The 19,756-nt window shown below is 39.1% G+C and overlaps 1 pseudogene; it reads right to left on the bottom strand.

Moving 5' to 3' along the window:
- Positions 1-1,211: 1,211 nt before the first annotated feature.
- Positions 1,212-18,457, bottom strand: LOC105718583 (large ribosomal subunit protein eL20-like; annotated as a pseudogene).
- Between the last annotated feature and the right edge of the window lie 1,299 nt (positions 18,458-19,756).

Below are 19,756 nucleotides of genomic sequence, written 5' to 3'. Positions count from 1 at the left end.
CCAATCAATCAGATAGGCTTTCTCTCTAGCTAAAATGGTGCCCCCTGTCATTCTCCACCTTCCTGTCTTGCTTTATTTTTCCTCACAGCACTTATAATCACTAGACATTTTATTATATATTTATTTGCTTGCCAGTGTATCTTCTGCTGGCCCTCACTAGAATATAAGCACCAAGAAGACTGGAAATTGATAAAATGAAAATAATCAGGTTGTTGTGCAAATTGAATGAGATAACACATATAAAATGTGACAGCTTTATAAACAAACAAAAAAAAAGCTTAACCAAATGCTAAGCATACAGGAAATATTCATTTTCTCCCTTCTTCTCGTAACAAGTGAAGAGAGTCAGCACATTTGCCTTCTCTTACATCCCTATAAGACAGGAAAGAATGGATGGAAATTCTTCAATTCTATGGTCACTACTTATATTAGCAACAAAAGGTAACATCTCCTAATTAGATTTTTAAAATACTTGGTTGTGAAGATGTAGTCTTATTCTTTTTATGAGCAGACATAATGAGATTAAATAAGAAGCTCGTGGGTGTAGTGGCTCATGCCTGTAATCCCAGCACTTTGGGAGGCTGAGGCAGGTGGATCACAAAGCCAGGAGTTCCAGAGCAGCCTGGCCAATATGGTGAAACCCTGTCTCTACTGAAAATACAAAAATTAGCTGGGCATGGAGGCATGCATGTAGTCCCAGCTGCTTGAGGCAAGAGAATCACTTGAACCCGGGAGGCAGAGTGAACCACTATCGCACCACTGCACTCCAGCCTGTGCAACAGAGCAAGACTCTGTCTAAAGAGAAAAACAAAAAAAGCTTGTGGAAGGGGTATTTTTGGTTAAATGATTTTCCAGTTAATCATCAACTCTTCTTTCACTCATCGATTCTGGACATTTCTCTTTCTGATCTGAATGCAGTTTCTTGCCATAGTAAGTAGGAATCATAGAACATAAATCCATCCTTCTCTTAGGACTGAGTACGGTATCTTGATTGAGAGTCATTGTTATGGACATCAATCCCCATTTGATACAATTGAAGATACCGAAGATACAGCATATTGGCCTGACTCTATTTTCTTCTTGAGACAAACCAAGGTAATAACTTTCTCAAATTAAACTCCTAATGAAGACACTTATTTGTCTCTTGTCATATATATATATTTTTTCATTCCTGAGTTTATTTGGGGCACACCCAGGCGAGGGCCCCACACCTAGAAAAAGGTGTTGGGCCTCGTGGTGGCGAAGCGTGGCTTGTGCTGACGGCGCAGGACGCGGTGGGGCAGCGGGAACTTGATCTTGCAGTCGTGGAACTGCTTGACGGCCGGCCGGCGGCACTTGCTGGCTGCGATCTCCTCCACTTTCATGACCTGGATGGAGTGGGCCCGGGCGCGGTGCCGGGCGCCCATGTCTCCGTAGCACTGGGTGACAGCGCCCGCGGTGGTCAGGTCCCGGTATTCCCGGTACGTGTGGTGGGTGCCGCTCCGGGAGTCACAGCGCAGCCAGATACCGAAGTTCTTCACCCGCAGGGGGGACTTCTCGAACACCCGCCCACAGGAGACAATCTCTTCATCTTCTTCAACTGAGACACGAAGTCCCAGAAGCGGGACTTGGCGACGACGGGATTGGGCGCAAAGATTCGCATGCGGTAGAGGGGCGGCGTGTGGCATTTGCGGGTGCGCAGGCAGCGACCCACCACCTTGTACTCTCGTAGTGTGCCCGAAGCCTTCGTGGCGTACTCTCCGCGCTCGCCGCCCCCCGCAAAAGGAAGCTGTCATATTTTTTAATACAGATATCACACACACACACACACACACACACACACACACACACACACACACAAAGAGAACCCACTTAACAAGGGTTAAGTTTCACTTGATGAATTTAAAGTTTTCTGATTTTGTTTTGATTGACATCACATAAATAACCAGGCTTATCTAAAACTTGAAAGGGTAAGTAAATGATGCAGCACATTAAAAGGATACTGGAAATAAATTCTGTAAGTCATGTAAATACCGTTATATTGCCCTATTTTTCATTTTTTTATTCAATACTTTTCTCCTGAAACTAAGTGTGTTTGCAGGACTGCAGGCAATGTAGATTCATTGTCAAGTAACGCCTTGACTTAGTCTCCACATCCACAGTGACCTTTAAGCCAACTTTAAGAAGAAATCATCTTTGTGAGGGAAAAGACACACATTAACCTTGCTTATACTCTTACCATCTTACCTCTAATTCACAAGTTAGTAGAGTATGGGCAAAAAAATTAAAGGATAGCTATACCTGAATTATTTCTCTACCTTTTCCCAGCTGACTTTGGTTAAAATAGACTTCACTTCTCTAAAATTTAATTTATTCTTTCATAGTTTGTGCATCAAAATAAAGCCTACCATGGAATGATGTTGAAAGATCACATAAGAGATCATTGAAAGTACCTGTTAATAAATGTCAAAATTATGACCATTTTTCTCTCTTCCTTCATCCTCTCTCTGTCCAGGATATGAAACACCAAAGTCTAGAGTATTTCCATTATGCTCTTTCATTTACTTCACACACAATTACTGAGTTTCTACAACATTCCAGCCACTGAGCAAGATTTGGGAAGACACTGATGAATAAAATACAGTCCTTGCACTGAAGGAGATCCTAAACCAAAGGACCAGATTATACTCTAGGTACATATAAGGATTTTACCCAGGAAGAAGAAATAACGTCCAGGCTTCTAGAGGTCTTACAATGTGTATGATTCATGAACTATGCAGTAATACAATATCCTGGAAATTACCTCACTGCTCACATTAATACAGGACCATGATGTTATCATACCAGTCTAACACTCTGTCTCCATCAGTGGACCCAAAGGCACCGGTTATACAAGATACAGTATGATTGAAAAAACTGTTTTCCCTCCCCCAGCTGTAACTAATGGGTAATGACACAAAAGTGTAGACTTTTCTGGCTTATCTCTGGCTCCTTCTGCATTCATTTTTCATGGCCTATTCAGTTGGGATGTTTGGTATGAATTAAGCTCTTGTTTTAGTTACTGTTACCAGTGCATTCTATAGTTACATTCAATAACTTGATGAACCTTCAAAGCAATGACCTCTTTTTGTAGCTGTAAGCCAGATCATTCTCATTTTGTCCTCAGCCATGGTAATTTGAATCATTATTGTTTATCTTTTAAGGAAAACTAATTTCATTTAGTGCAGGAGTGTCTAATGCTTTTAAATGCATAAAAACTCACTTCTTTCCCATAAAATGGCTGCCAATAATTTAGAACAATGGAAAACAATTTTAAAGTTTATCTTTTTGTTCAAAGTGTGTGTTTACAGGGATGATTTTGTGATACGAAGCCAAAAAAATGGAAATAGATCTTATTCTGAAACTGGTACCCACTCTGGGCAATGTATTAGCAACAGCAAATGTCAGGTCCAATTATACTACTTCCTCTCAATAAATCTTGAAAGCCTTCTTTTGTGTTGTTATAAAGACAACAATAACGAAAAGACATACAATGAATACCCACCAATTACCTTAAACTTAATTATATATACAAGTTAGAATAGTAATACTAATAATATACAGTATAACTACAGTAAAACCCTTAATCAGAAAAGATAAAGGGAAAAGTCTCTATCCTGAGTGAAGGTCCAGGTCTTTTTGCCTTTGTCTTGGTTTTTATGCCGTACTATGAATATAATCTTCAGCTTTCTTTAGTTTCTGCTTCATGCTCCACTAGTACTTCTTTGCAGCCATGAGGGACCAATCACAGAATTTCTAAGCCTTCATATATGATATGTTTTCACTGTGTCCCCACCCAAATCCCATCTTGAATTGTAGTTCCCATAATCCCCATGTGTCATGGGAGGGATCCGGTGGGAGGTAATTGAATCATAGGGATGGTTACCCCCATGCTGTTCTTGTGATAGTGAGAGAGTTCTCACAAGATCTGATGGTTTTATAAGGGACTTTCCCCCTTTGTTTGGCACATCTCCTTCCTGCCACCATGTGAGGAAGGACGTGTTTGCTTCCTTTTCCACCATGATTTTAAGTTTCCTGAGGCCTCCCCAGTCATGCTGAACTGTGACTCAATTAAACCTCTTTCCTTCATAAATTACCCAGTCTTGGATATGTCTTTATTTGCAGCACAAGATCGGACTAATACAATATCCAACCGTCTGCATAGAGTCTGCATTAGCTGTATATCTACAAACATGGCTGTTCATTTTTCCCTAATTCTGAACAAGTGCTGCGATTTTAAGCTCAAAACATTCCCACACATACAAATGAGTGTTGTAGACACATAACCCAAGATTGCCTGCTACAAATGCTATAGGCAAATGGTTTTTATATCTCTCTGACTTTTGACAGGAAGATAGCAGCTCAAGATCAGGATGCCTCACATCCTTAGCTCTTTGTGCTTCTAATACATAAAAGCTTTATGTACTTTGGAAATTTCCTGAATTTCACCACAGAATGTCATCCTGAGGCCAGTCGCAGGGGCTCACACCCGCAATCCCAGGATTTTGTAAAGCCAAGGCAGGCGGATCACATACATCAGGAGTTTGAGACCAGCCTGGCCAATGTGGAGAAACCGCATCTCCACTAAAACTACAAAAAAATTAGCCAGGTGTGGTGGCATGCACCTGTAGTCCCAGTTACTCAGGAGGCTGAGGCAGAAGAATCACTTGAACCAGGAGGCAGAGGACACAGTGAGTCAAGATCGTTTCGTTGCACTCCAGCCTGGGTGATAGAGCGAGACTTTGTCTCAAAAATAAATAAACAAATAAATGTCATCCTGTTGTGTGCTAAATGTTTGTGTCCCCCCAAAAAATTTGGATGTTGAAACTTAATTCCCAAGGTGATGATATTAGAAGGTGGGGCCTTTGGGAGACTACTAGGTCATGAGAGTGGAGTCTTCATGAACGAGATTGGTGCCCTTGTAAAAAAGACCCCTATTGATGCCTTTACAAAAAAGTTCTACTATGCAAGAACATGGCAAAAGACAGCCTCCTAAGAAGCATGCTTCACCCTCACCAATCACCAAATCTGCCAGCACCTTGATCTTAGACTTTGCAGCCTTCAAAATGATAATAAATAATCTTCTGATGTTTATAAACCACCCAGGCTAGAGCAGCCTAAATGAACTAAAACACATCCTTTGTGACAGATGTTCTAGGGAAAACCATCCATCTACTGTTTCCATGAAGTTTTATAGTTTAATTGTTCAAGGCCCAGTGTGGTATGACTTCAGATGTACTTGCAGTAATTTAGTTTTTCAGGTCAGAATTTTCTAGACTTCTTCACAAAATTATACTTGCCTAAAATAGGCACATTTTTAAAAAGAAAGGGAGACTCAACTTCTCACCTTATTTGACATTAACATTTTGAAGACTCATGCTGTTGTTATGTCCTCACTAAGTGCTTAATTTTTCACCTTTGTTTCTTTCCTATTAACAGTGATGTATAATAATTATCTATTATAATTATTACTTATGGAGTGAAGGAGAAAAACACTTTCATGAAAAATCAGATGTCCTCAAATAACAGGGGAAAATGGTAAGATCCCTATTTAAAAAGCAATTTTCGTGCAAAATTTCAACCTAAGTGTTGTTCTCATTCATGGAGAAGAAAAATTAATATTTACAAACTAGTAAAAAATGCATTTTGCAATATCTATGTTGAAAATACTAAATAAGAATATTCAAAAATTATTTTACCATACAAATTTGATTCAGTTAATCATAACTAAAAATTACACTATCTGTTCCTAAGTACAATCAATTGGTTTTCTCACTCATTTGACCCATCTTATTAAACTTTTTAACAGACTAATAATATAACATGAATAATATAGTCCTAATATGGAAGATTAATATAATTAAGACAAGTTTAGTGTACTTATAATGTGAGCAAAAGTCATAATATGTAAAATATGTATAATTACTATCTAATAGGCTTACAATATATCATGTTATGTGCCAAATTCTAGTTTCATTCCTCCCCTCTGTAGCAAGTAAGTCTCTCAGAAGTCTTTTGTACGTGTCTTTCTCCTATACCATTTGAGTCTTTATCTTGTAGTGAGTGGGTGCTCATTAAAACAAAATATTCACATATCCAAATCTACTGAATATCCACTAGTAAGAAAGGCAATTTCGTCTTCTACTACCATCACTATAAATTCAACACTCAGAAAACCAAAGTGTGCAAGGGACCTCATCTGCTCTGTACCTTTGTCTACCAGGAAAACCTCATTCCAAATACATGAGTGGACTTAAGGACACCTTAGAGAGAATCATTCAACAGCATCTCCATAGCATTTTCTAGTAAAAGGTTAACAAATCAAAGAGTAGTATCTCAATGCCTGTGGAAGGCAGAATAATAGCCTCCCAAAGAGGTTCACAACCTAATTTCCAGAACATATGAATATGCTACTTTACATGGCAATGGGGAATAAGATTGATAATCATTTCATCTTAAAGAGATGGTTTTTGATTACCCAGATAGGCCCAGTGTAATCATAAGGGTCCCTAAATGAGGAAGAGAGAGGCAGAAGAGGAGAATTAGAGAAAGCAATGTGATAGTAGAAAGGCCAATAAGATGTAATTTTACTTCCTTTGAAATGGACAAAGGGACTGATATGGCTTGGTTGTGTCCCTACCCAAATCTCTACTTGAATTGTATCACCCAGAATTCCCATGTATTATGGGAGGGACCCAGGAGAAGGTAATTGAATCGTGAGAGCCAGTCTTTCCTGTGCTATTCTCGTGGAGGGTGAAAGCCCCAAATCTTGGCAGCTTCCATGTTGTGTCAAGCCTAGGGGTGCACAGAAGTCAAGAATTGAGGTTTGGGCCACCCTTTGTTTTGGCCAATTTCTCCTATTTGGAAAAGCTGTATTTACTCAATACCTATACCTCCATTGTATACAGGAAGTAACTAGCTTGCTTTTGATTTTACCAGCACATAGGCAGAAGGGACTTGCCTTGTCTCAGATGAGACTCTAGACTGTGGACTTTTGGGTTAATGCTGAAATGAATTAAGACTTTGGGGAACTGTTGAGAAGGCATAATTGGTTTTGAAATGCAAAGACATGAGATTTGGAGGGGCCAGGGGTGGAATGATACGGCTTGGCTGTGTCCTCAGTGAAATCTCAACTTGAATTGTATCTCCCAGAATTTCCACATGTTGTGGGTGGGACCCAGGGGGGAGGCAATTGAATCATGGGGGTCAGTCTTTCCTGTACTCTTCTTGTGATAGTAAGTCTCACAAGATCTGATGGGTTTATCGGGGGTTTCTTTGGCTTCTTTCTCATTTTCTCTTGCAGCCACCATGTAAGTAGTGCCTTTCACCTCCCACCATGATTCTGAGACCTCTCCAGCCATATGGAACTGTAAGTCCAATTAAACCTCTTTTTCTTCTCAGTCTTGGGTATGTCCTTATCAGCAGCATAAAAACAGACTAAGACATGGACCATGAGCCAAGGAATCTGGGTGGCTTCTAGAAGCTGGAAAAGGCAAGCAAATAGATTTTCATCTAGAAATTACAAAAACAGCCCTGCTGACATCTTGATGTGTAATCCAGTGAAACCCATGTCATACTTCTGTACTATAGAACTATGAGATAATAAATGCATGTTGCTTTCAGCCACTGCATTTGTAGTAATTTCTTATGGCAGCATTGGAAACTTAACACAATGCCCAACACTATTTTAATTCTGAAAGCAGAATCTTTAATACAGAAATAGCTTGACAATGTATTTTTACAAGTTCTATTTCTTAATAATACTTTAATTGGCCTCCACAATTAATGGGTGAAATATTTTCTGCTAGTTAACTGAACACAAGGATCCAATTAAAATCTAAGGCCTGACAGTACACTAACAAATTGCCACACAGCTCCTATTATTATTAGCTCAACTTTTTAAAAACTGTCTCAAGCATTCATCTTGACTTTATTATATGAATTATAACTCAGGATAAGAAAGTGGTTGATGAAGGAAGTTTTTGTTTATAAAATTATTTCAGCTAATAAAAAAGGAAAGAATCATAATATCACTATTTTGCAATGCCCAAATAAAAATAATGGATCTTGGCAAACTCCAAATAAGGGCCAGATCCATTCCATTATCAGTTTTTCTTTGCCTGTAAGCTAAGAATGAATTTTACATTTTTAAATGGTTAAAAAATCAAAAGAATAATATTTCATAAGACAAAAATTACATTAAATTCCCAATTTAGTGTTTATAAGTAATGTTTTTCGGAATACAGCTGTAACCATTTATTTATGTAATGCTTATGGCTGCTTCTGAGCCGTAACAGCAAGACTTGAATGATTGTAAGAGACCTTATAGCATTAAAAAACCTAAAACATTGGCCAGGCACGGTAGCTCATGCCTGTAATCCTAGCACTTTGGGAGGCCAAGGTAAGTGGATCACCTGAGGTCAGGAGTTTGAGACCAGTCTGGCCAAGATGGTAAAACCACATCTCTACTAAAAATACAAAAATTAGCCAGGCATGGTGGCAAGTGCCTGTAATCCCAGCTACTTGGGAGTCTGAGGCAAGAGAACCACTTGAACCCAAGGGGGTGGAGGTTGCAGTAAACCAAGATTGCACCACTTCATTCCAGCCTGGGCAAAAGAGTGAAACTCCATCAAAAAAAAAAAAAAAAAAAAAAAACTAAAACATTTACTACTTGGATCTTTGAAGAAAAAGTTTGCCAACCCCTGTTCTAAGCAACCATCCCCAATGGTAGCTAATACCCAAAAATGAGAGACAGCCAGAATTCCTATGAAGTATTGTTGCCAAAAACTCAAATTAAAACTGATTTAGGCACCTGGTCAAATCACCAGTTCATAGGCAATACAATGGACAGAGAAACATCTGAGATGACACCATTGGGATGTATTCAGCAAAATACAGAATGTAGAAAATTCTGCAGGATAAATACATTTCTCTGACAAATAATTGTCGAGAGGAAAAGAAAAGAGATCAGGAGCGGAAAACTATAGACTAGAAAGGGAAACTGTAATGTGTCCACTGCAGTTAGATTCCGATTCAAACAGAATTATGAGATAATCAAGAAAATATGGTTCTAACTTAATATCTGTGGGTATTAAGAAGTTATTAGTTCGTTTATACTTGATAATAGTGTCGCAGTTTTGTTTTAATAAAGAGTCCTTGCCAGTTACAGTGGCTCATGCTTGTTATCCCAGCACTTTGAAAGGCTGCAATGGAAGGATCGCTTGAGCCTAGGAGTTTGAGAGCAGCTTGGGCAATGTGGCGAAACCCCTTCTCTACAAAAAATACAAAATTAGCAGTGTGTGATGGTACAAGCCTGTAGTCCCAGCTACTTGGGAGGCTGAGGTGAGAGAATCACCTTAGCCCAGGAGGTCGAGGCTGCCATGAGCAGTAATTGTGCCACTGCACCCCAGCCTGGGCGACAGAGAGAGACTCTGCCTCAAAAATCAATAAATAAATAGTCTTTCTCTTACAGATACTTTTTAGAGGAAGTAATGTAATACCTGAGACTTGCTTACAAATAATCTAGTGGGGAGAGAAGAAACAAAAAATAAGGATATAGATGAAGCAAGATTGATTTGTGATGATTTGATCATTATTAAAGTTGGGTTATAGGTTTATTACACTATTACCTCTACTTTAGTATGCATTTGGAATATCCCACAATAAAAGAAATTTTTAAAAACATTCCCTCCCAAAGTCCTTGAGCTTCATGAAGAGAATAATTTTATAACTATTATCTATTTCAATACATAAAGAATCCAATAATAAAAAAGCCAAAAGCAAAAAGTACAATATTTCAATATAGCATGGATTTTATATTTTAGCCTCAAGAATGTCAATAAATTACCTTTGGTAAAAACATAGAAGAATGGACATTTCAAGGACCAGGATCTGCTGTAGAAAATAATCATCTTGAAAAAGACAAGCTGATTTTATTTTCTAAGGCACTTTCAAAACCAGCCTAATGTAATAATCAGTCTTATATTATAACTTGAATGCGATCAACAACATTCTAATTTCAGAAAAATTAAAGAGCATAAGCAACACTTCCCATCAAACAAAAGCAATTTTTTTTTTTGAGACAGAGTTTTGCTCTGTCACCAGGCTGGAGTAAAGGGGCGTGATCTTGGCTCACTGCAACCTCTGCCTCCCGGGTTCAAGCAATTCTCCTGCCTCAGCTCCCAAGTAGCTGGGACTACAGGTACATGCCACCATGCCCAGCTAATTTTTGTATTTTTAGTAGAGAAGGGGTTTCACCATGTTGGCCAGGATGGTCTCAGTTTCTTGACCTCGTGATCTGCCCGCCTCGGCCTCCCAACTACTGTTTTTCATATGTGTTGTAACACTTACAGTTAACACCAATGGTTAGATAACTGTTTCCATTGAGTGAATACCTCTCACCCGACACTGAACTAACTATACACACTAATACACTTAATGTTCATAATTCATCCTAGGGGCAGGTATTTTCATCCTCATTTTGTCATGATGAACGACAATAAGATTCAGTTGCAAAATCAGTGAATAACCTGAATCAGGCTAGAAATCAAGTCTGACTAATTTGAATGTTAAGACAGTCTTAGATCAGAAGGCCAGCACCACTCCCTGCTGCCCCTTGCAAAATTTTGGCTCAGGTCACAGATTAGGTTCTGGACAATCAAGGAAATAGCATGGGGATATTTTAGGTTCTTCTAAGATATTTTATTTACTTCAAAAAGATATAAAGAAAAGATGGCATTGTTCATCTCTAATGTGTATTATGTGGATTATTTGTGTAATATTTTCTACTATTTTTGTATATTTGAGACTAAGTTTTAAATAAAAATAAATATAATAAATATTTTTCTTTATTAACAAAACATGCAAGTGAACCTTAAACTCACTATGAAAGGAAGAAGAATCATCTTAACAGAACTGGGGAGAAATGAGTCATAGAAATATAATTCACCTAAGGCTACACAGCTAATAATGAACAGAACCAGGATTTCAATCTAGATCTGCTCAATTCTAAAGCACTATACTGTTTTCTAAAAGAAATTGAGATTTTCCAATGAACTCCAAAATGAGAGATGACCTGGGTTCACATCGGCCTTCTTGGAAACACTCTTACTCAACAGAGCCCTCCCTCCCTAATCTCACCATTATAAAGTCTATTCTCAAGAAAGTCCTAGAAAAATTAACCTTCAGGAAGGACAAAAACCTAGCTCGTTATTACCACGAATGTGTTCCCTTTTGTAAGACTATTTTGTGGTCCAAATTTTGGTATTCCAGGGAGACATTTTTAATAAATGTACAATCCCATGATATTAAATGCATGGACTGGCAGATTGTCACGTCAACTCTGAATTTAGATAACTTTCTTCAGGACAACCAAAGGAGTGATTCTTATCTTACTGATGCCTGGGAAATTTTTTTATATCTCTTGAGGTATTTGGTGAAGTCAGAGAAAGATAAAAAATAGTGTTTTAGCCATCTCTGAGTTTTTAACAAGGGTTTCAATCAAAGTACATATTTTCTTGCATGACAACTTGTGAATTAATTCACTAGCATGCTAGACTAAATATATACTAAGTAAAACCTACAAAAGAATCAACCATAAGGTCTAATTTCTACCATGCAAGTCTTTAAAGACAAAGAGAGGGATCAGAGCCTATATTTACTGAGGAAAAATTGGTCTTCAACTATCCCAGAAAACAAATCCCATCTCCTGCAGGTCTATGGACTAGTTTTATTGCTACTCTATCTCCTGCTTATTGAAACTCTCCTTCTTTACTAGGTTCTTTCTCTAGCAAATAAACATGCCCATATCTCTCTCATCTTGCAAAAACAAATTTCTGTCTCTACTTATTTTTCTCTCCACAGCAAAGAACCTAAACTCTACCTTACATTAATTAGAAAGTATTATTTTTATTAATATACTTACTAATTGATTAATTCATTCATTAAGCAAATATTTGAGTGCTTACTATGTGCCAGATACTGTTCAAGGCTCACAGATGAATCAGTGAACTGAAAAATGATCCTACCTTTGTGGAGCTTATATTTCGGCTGCAATAAACAATGGAACTCTAATGGGAGTCAAGAAATGGACAATAGCACATGCAATGTGCTTAGAAGAATACCTGGCACATAGTAAGTACCATACAAATATTTGCACTTGTTGTCACTGCGGTTATTTCTTCCTCGTCTGCCTTGCCTCCCATTCACTGCACTGGCATCTACCCTTATGACTTATTTAAAATGACTCTCAGAAAGATATTATTGCCCTCTTTCCAAATTGCAAAATCCAAGCGAATGTTTTTCTTCCTCATCTTTTGAGAAGCAGGCACGATGTCTCAGAAGCTTTTTCTCCAAACCTCCCACCACCACACTTCAAGAGGCATTGACTACTTTACCTTTGCTCCAATGTAAAGCTAGACTGTATACCTCTGTGTTGCCACTTTGCCTATCTCTTATGTTAAACTATCAGTTCTGTTAAAGAGGCTGTCCAGTGCTTACCATGGTGCCTAACACTTCTTAAGTGTTCACCAAAAGTGAGATGAACGTTTCTTTAAACGTTATTCTCTGTAATCCTTTCATTTTTGTTCTACCAGCCCTCTTTTAGCTTGGCAAATGAAAAAAATAAAAAGTAAAAGCAGCACACAGACCATCACAGCTGGTCTAACAAAATGAATGTAATGTTTTCTTACTATTTATAAGTTATTTTTAATGATTCCATTGTTTTTAAAAACTCAGTAATTAATCTCAGGAGAAGCTGTTCTAGTATCTTTGGGAATCAGGAAAACAAATTTAAAATCATCACAATGCAAAGGTATTTTACTCCTCCAAACTTAAAATATTTTGGATTAATCATTTTCTAACATATTCTTGGTCCTCAAATTAAAGGTGAAACTAAATTAAAAATTTTAATTCACTAGGATGAGGAGGAGGAGCTTGTTGTTATATTAATTACTAGAGAAAGATATTATTTCAGATACACTTCAATAAAATGGACCATTTTCAGAAAATGGTCTTTTTTCACAAAATATCACAGTAACAAGAAAATACAACTGTGTCCCTGAGCAATACAATATTGTCCCTTTTTTATTTTTTTAACTGAGTGAGTAAAAGGCAGTAGACAAAAATCAACCTGTCAAGAAATGGTTCATTCAGTAATGGACTAGCACTGCAGGAGATTCTCTCTGCTTTCACCAGGAGAGCACTTTGTGTAAAAGAACAAACTATTAAAGGTTTAACAACACTGCAATAGCATATTAGACACTGAAAAAGGAAACAAGAATTCTTTTCACCCAGTTGCAGTTGTTTCTATGACAGCCACAAAGGACCTACTAGCCACGTAATCCTCAAATGGGCAATTGGTTGGGAGATGAGTTTTTCTGACTTTAGTTTTGCCTCTGACTCGGCTTTTCCTCATTTATGTTAAGACCTTGAAGAAATCCGCTTTTAGCAGGGAAAACTGGAAATTACCCAGTAGGCCCAAAGAGGGCAAGTCAACATCAGAAAGGAATGGTAGGCTTGTTTGTGGATCCCTCCTGCACGCACAGCATCTCAAATAGCTGTGAGAAGAGTGGCTTTGGTAAACAGCTGGAATGGGCTTGCTTACTTGGCAGCACTGTGCTTTCTACATACTCACTGCTGTTTCCATACACTCTCAGTTGCCCACTTGTCTGCACAAGGTGTGATAGTCTGTGGTTGGTACCTGCTGATAAGGGTAATTATAGCATTAGTGGAAGCAAGAGTGCTAAGGTTGAAAAACAACTCTAATTACACCTCCATCATTTACTCCCTCAGCACACCTTCTTTTTTCCTTTTACAGAGTTTACTCAGACAAAGACTGAATTAAATCTGCATCTATTTGAAAACAAGCTTTTAAATAGTTGTGGGAGTAGAAAAGGAAATCTTTTAAAATTAAACCTACATACATGCTAAGTGCAAGAGAAGGGGGGAATATGGAGGGAAAAGAAGAATATAAATTCATTTATTACCTCTAAGCTATACACTGAAAAATGGCAAATACGGCAAATTGTATATGTATATTTTACCTCAATAAAAATAAATAAGTAAATAAAGGTAAGGTTAAAAAGGATAGTGTGTAAGTTAGGAGGGGATAAATATACTTAATTGAAATCTAATTCTTTTTGGTGGATCATGAGTTAAGGAGAATGAGAACATCCTGGCTAACACGGTGAAACCCCATCTCTACTAAAAATACAAAAAATTAGCCAGGGGTGGTGGCACACGCCTGTAGTCTCAGCTACTGGGGAGGCTGAGGCAGGAGAATCACTTGAACCTGGGAGGCAGAGGTTGCAGTGAGCTGAGATGACACCACTGCACTCCAGCCTGGACAACAGAGCGAGACACCATCTCCAAAAAATAAAAAATTGAGATTAAGTAAAAATACATACATGCTGTGGTGAGCACTCGACATTTGTAATGCGAGACAGCACTTGCTGAATCACCTTTCAATAGATTTCCATGCATTTCTGTACACATAGAATCAAAACAAGTAACAGGAATTATAAGAACAGTAATTCACAAAGAAATATGAAATCCAAATCTTATAGAATGGAGACAAAAAAGTTTTAAATTACTTTTATGCCTATTGACCAATTCAACACAGACAGCATTTAAAATATTAATATCCAGAAACTTAATTTGATATCCAAAATTCAAATGTATAACTTTCATACTAATAAAAGTATAAAATTAATATAAAATGTTTTTATATTTAAATAAAAAACAGTTTCAATTTTAAAAATAACCTATGACCCAATCTCAGAAAAGAACAATTTCCAAGGAATTAATATAATTAAATTCTACTTTACTGTATCAAAATTTTATTATGAGGCGTAATTTTAGTTTTGTAGATTAATAGATTATAGCAAAGCAACATGAATTCATAAAGTTTCCATTGTAAACCACAAAGCCTTAAATAGGGGAGAGAAGACTATTTCCTGAATTACAATAATGGAAAAAAAGAGTCTTTTCAAATTAACAAGGATTGATTTGTTTGACATACCCACTATTGTGGTCCAGAACTTGAGAACATGCATTTTAAATGCCACTATTAGGACACAGAACAGCTGCCCCTTCCTTCAGCTATTGCACAGAGCAGTGCTGCTTATGTCTGTCACCAGAACAGAAGCAGATCCAAGTGGGCAGTGGCAAGGATAGCACACGTTTTCTACCGTAGGCCTGCCATACTCCATAAGAACATCAAGAGTTCATTTACTCCAAAGAGATGGCCAGAAATCCAACTTTTGGATTTCTAGTATTGGCATCAAAATCAAGGAGTTACCCAACCTCTAAGAAAACCCCCAGATATTTAGTAATAAGTACATAGGAAATCTAACTGCCAAAGTCAAATCAAGCTGACCTCCCCTACACTTCACACACAAAAACAGCATGTCTCACATCATGAATAAAGTACTTCGGGATACCAAGAGTACAGCAGAACTCTCCTTGCTAAAGTAAATATCATCCATTAATTATGATGTATGCAATGCTTTGTTGCTACTGAAAATGAAAACTAGGCCAGGTGCAGTGGCTCATGCCAATAATCCCAGCACTTTGGGAGGCCTAGGCAGGCAGATCATGAGTTCAGGAGAGCAAGACCATCGTGGCAAACATGGTGAAATGCCATCTCTACTAAAAATAAAAAATTAGCTGGGCATGGTGGTTCATGCCTGTAATCCCAGCTACTTGGGAGGCTGAGGCAGGAGAATTGCTTGAACCAGGGAGTTGGAGGTTGCAGTGAGCCAAGATCACCCCACAACATTCCAGCCTGGTGATAGAGCAAGATGCTGTCTCAAGAAAGAAACAGAAAATGAAAACTTATACAATCATTTCCCTTGGGGCCAGAGTCATGGACTCTATCATTCCCTGGGAATAACTTTAACTGGAAGCGATTTCAAGAATCCAACTAAAGCGGAGAGGAGAGTAACAAATGTCACATTAAAAAAAATAACAATTTTATATTCTCAAAAGAAAGAAAATGTATGAAAGCCCTCACGTTTTACTATTAATCTAATTTTTCCACATTTATCTATTTTGTCTTCAAAAGAAAGAATAAACTTCACATATTTTCTTTATCAGGATGGATGCACAATATTTTGGGGACAACGCATATTGAATAAGATTCACAGCTACATTATGGGATATCTTATTTATTCCTAAGAATAAATAAAAAGCAGCATTAATCATATTAACTGTTTTAATCTTTATAGGTTAAGCTTTTTTTTTACAGCTCACTTTAAGGGGGAGAAAAAAATTTACCTTGAAGATTAAAAACTTTTATAAGCATGTCTGCTGTAATCATTATGATTTCCTTCCTCCTGTTTGCATAAATAAGCTGGGCGTCTCACTTACAAATAAAGTCAAAAGTCTTTGTTAACAACTATGGAATCAAACCTCGGTTCAAAACCACCATCTTAGCTCTAAGATTTACAAAACCTCATTATCTTTGCTTAAAAAACTGATAATTAAAATTATAGCTAGAAGCACTTATTATTAGTTATTTAGAACAAAATCAGTATCAAACTTGCCATGCAATGTGGGAATAAGCACAGGCTTGCCTGAACTGGTTTTTAACTGAATTACTAATGTTTCAATTAACAAGTACTGCAGAGAACTACAGCATCGTCATCACCCTTAGTAAACAGGAGGACATGGTTACTTTTCCAGATGTCTCTGGTTTTCATGGCACCTTCTTAGGCTCTTTCTCACATTTTTATTCTAAGTAACAAGACTCCAAGCATTTACTCTAACTTATAACATAGTTATATGAAGATTTTACACGTTCTTTATATATATAGACTGTGCACACACCTGTTGAACAGAACCAAAAATGTAGCATAAGAAGTTCCTTAGATTAATACTTAGACTTCCCATTAAAAAGAGGATTAAATTTTTAGTTCACATACTTGATCAAAAAAGGATGTTATGAATTTTGTATTTTCCACATAATTTATTTCAGAAAACCCTATCTTCAGATTAATGTTCTCTTTTTAAAAATATTTTTGAATCCACATTTCTAAACAAAGGAGTATTTCCACACCTGAAGTATAATCAATTGCATTTTTAGGTGTGCTATAACCATATTTAGATGAAAAAAACCGCCCACAAAAAACATTAAGTATTTGAGAAAAATACCTGAAATTTAATAACATTTTATGCTAGTAGTTTTTGTAAACAAGCAACAAAAATAAACACACCAAAAATTTTAAATGTTTATCTTACATTCTGTGGAAGTAATGTTTAAACATCTCACTTTTCGAGGATTAATTTTTATCCTTCAATGACGACTTCCCAAAAACAGAGTAGGGTAACATTAATCACGCTGTGAGATCAATCCTCATATACCATTCTTTCTTTTAATTAAATCAAAGTCTCTTCAATATGCAATATCTGCTGTCAAGCCCTTTGGATGTAAAGCAAGTACACACACACACACACACACACACACACACACACACGCTGATAGTAATAATGTTTGGGAAGTTAAAAGTGGTGCATCCCCCTTCCCCATGAGCAACAGGAGGGCTTTGCACTCTCTTCTAGAACAGAGTTCTCTCCCTCTAGGATAAATGAAAATGCAGCTAAAGTTTTTTTATCGACTGTACTTCTCTACACACACATGATGCCTATATTAATTTCACTTGAATGCTTTCATTGCACTAATTAGTGAAAAGGAGCTGACACATGGGAAAACTGTTATCTGAACGCTGTATATGTTAAGCAGTGGGATTATAAGCACCTGCGATATTCCTGCTATTCTCTGTATGCAAATAACATTCTGCAAACAATTAAACGCTCCCATTAAAATAGTGGGGGTGTGGGATGGAAAAGGCAAGTGTTAGGAGAGTAAAAATAAGGCATACCCTTTCTATTCCGCCCTCATTCAGCGGATGCCGAGTACCTTCGGCATGCTGCACAGACAGACCCTTGGGAACGTACACAGGAGTCACGATACACTCGGCAACACCTCACACGCTCTGTTAATTGCAAAACTCTTATGATCTGACAGCGAGCCCCCTCGCCTCTCGAACATGTTTTCCATTTTTGCAGAGACGCCAGAGACATCAGGAGACCCTCCCCTGCCAAAGGGAGGGAAAACGTTCCTTCTCACTCTTCCTCACAGCCCCCAACACTTTCTTTCATTAGAAGCGGCTCCACAAGTTCCCTGGCTCTCGCCCTTAAAGAGGCAAGTTCAGCACCATGGAAAGGGCTCGAGCCACCTGCGGAGGGAGAAAGGGAGCAGAGACTGGGGCTCTCTCCCGCCACTCACCGGCGTCTGCTGAGACTGGAGTCCCGAGCGCTTGGTGGACCCCTGCTTGGAACTTAACCTTTTCCACGACTCGGCAAACCTGCCCCGGCTGGCGCTCCGGCTGCGCCTGCGGCTCTCCGCGCTGTCCTCGCGGTCGGAGCAGCCCCGCTCCATTTCCGCTGCATCCCTCCACTTCTTCCCCATGAGAAGTCCGCCTCCCTCGACCGGGAAACCACCCAGCGCCGAGCGCTCTCGCCGGCTCCTCGCCGCGGGCCTCCTTCCAGCCTGCGCGCGGCTCTCGGTTGGCGCCGCCTTTGCCTATGCCGGCTGCTGCCAGAGCCCCGCGTTCCGTTACCGCCGCCGCCACCAGGCTGCGCTTGCGCCCGCGATTGGCTCAACAGTGGGCTGGGGCTGCGAGCGCCACCTGCGCGCGAGCCAGCTTTCTTTTGCGCCCCCAAATTGCTCTCCACCCTGCAGACGCTGCCTTCTCTGGGGAGTGCAGGGCCCACGCCTGAGGCTACTGATGCTCCGCTGGGTAGCGCTCCTGGCAGTCACCCCACCCCCCTCGGTCTCCCAGACCTGGGTACCCACCTCCCTGCACCCGAGCTTCAGGTGGAACCCTGGGTTACCCGCACTGGGTGGGTGGAGACTCCAGTTGACTTAGAAAAAGACAGGAAGGGGGCAACTTTGTTCCTCCTGCTCCCTTTCTTCCGTTTCTCCCCTTTGCAACAACAACCCTCTCCTAAGTATCCTTGGGGAGAACGGAGCTTCATCTCCTTGTCAGACGCGGCGCCTATTTCTTCTCCAGCTTGCTCAGACTAGCCCACTGGGTCTTAGACTTGACTGCACACTGGAGTTACCTGGATCCTTTTTTTCTCTGTCTCTCTTTTTTAAATGGTGATTTCCTCAGAGTTTAATTTAATTGGCCTGACTGTAGCCTGGGAATCAGGAAATTTAAAAGCTCCCAAGGTGATTCTAGCTGCGCCATCCCCATCAGCAATTAAGGGCCTTCCAGGGCCTGTTCTGTGGCGGTAAGGCAGAGGAGGACTCTTGGGAAGGGAAAGCTGATACTTCTTTTCACATCAACTCATTTTTCTCTCCGGGGTAGGAATCGGGTATTCAGTTTCCCCTCTCACCCTGGGCGGTTAAGCAGCAAGGATGACATGAGACAGATTCGTGGTGGAGCTCCTCTGTGTTGTGCAGTCTGTGACCCCTGCACCTTGTTGTTCTTTCATGTTTTTGCCTTCTGCTCATTAGGACAGCCGGCAGACCCTCATCAGTTTTGTGTCACTTATTTTCCCAGACTGGGGTGTCCGCATGTTCAGGAATGCCCTTGATCAGATGAGAGAGAGCAGTTGGGGGCATCACAAATTAACAAAAGCTAAAAAAGAACCATTTACTCACCATTAAAGGGAATGATGCCTAAAATCGCTCCCAGTTGAAAAGGGCCGTCTGGTTGCTTATCTGTTGCAA

The sequence above is a fragment of the Aotus nancymaae genome, unplaced genomic scaffold, assembly GCF_030222135.1.
Source record: "Aotus nancymaae isolate 86718 unplaced genomic scaffold, 86718_ANA_hifiasm-v0.15.2.pri h1tg000041l, whole genome shotgun sequence".
Lineage (NCBI taxonomy): Eukaryota > Metazoa > Chordata > Mammalia > Primates > Aotidae > Aotus > Aotus nancymaae.
Note: the sequence above shows the minus strand (reverse complement) of the source record. Positions and strands in the feature narration are given on the sequence as shown.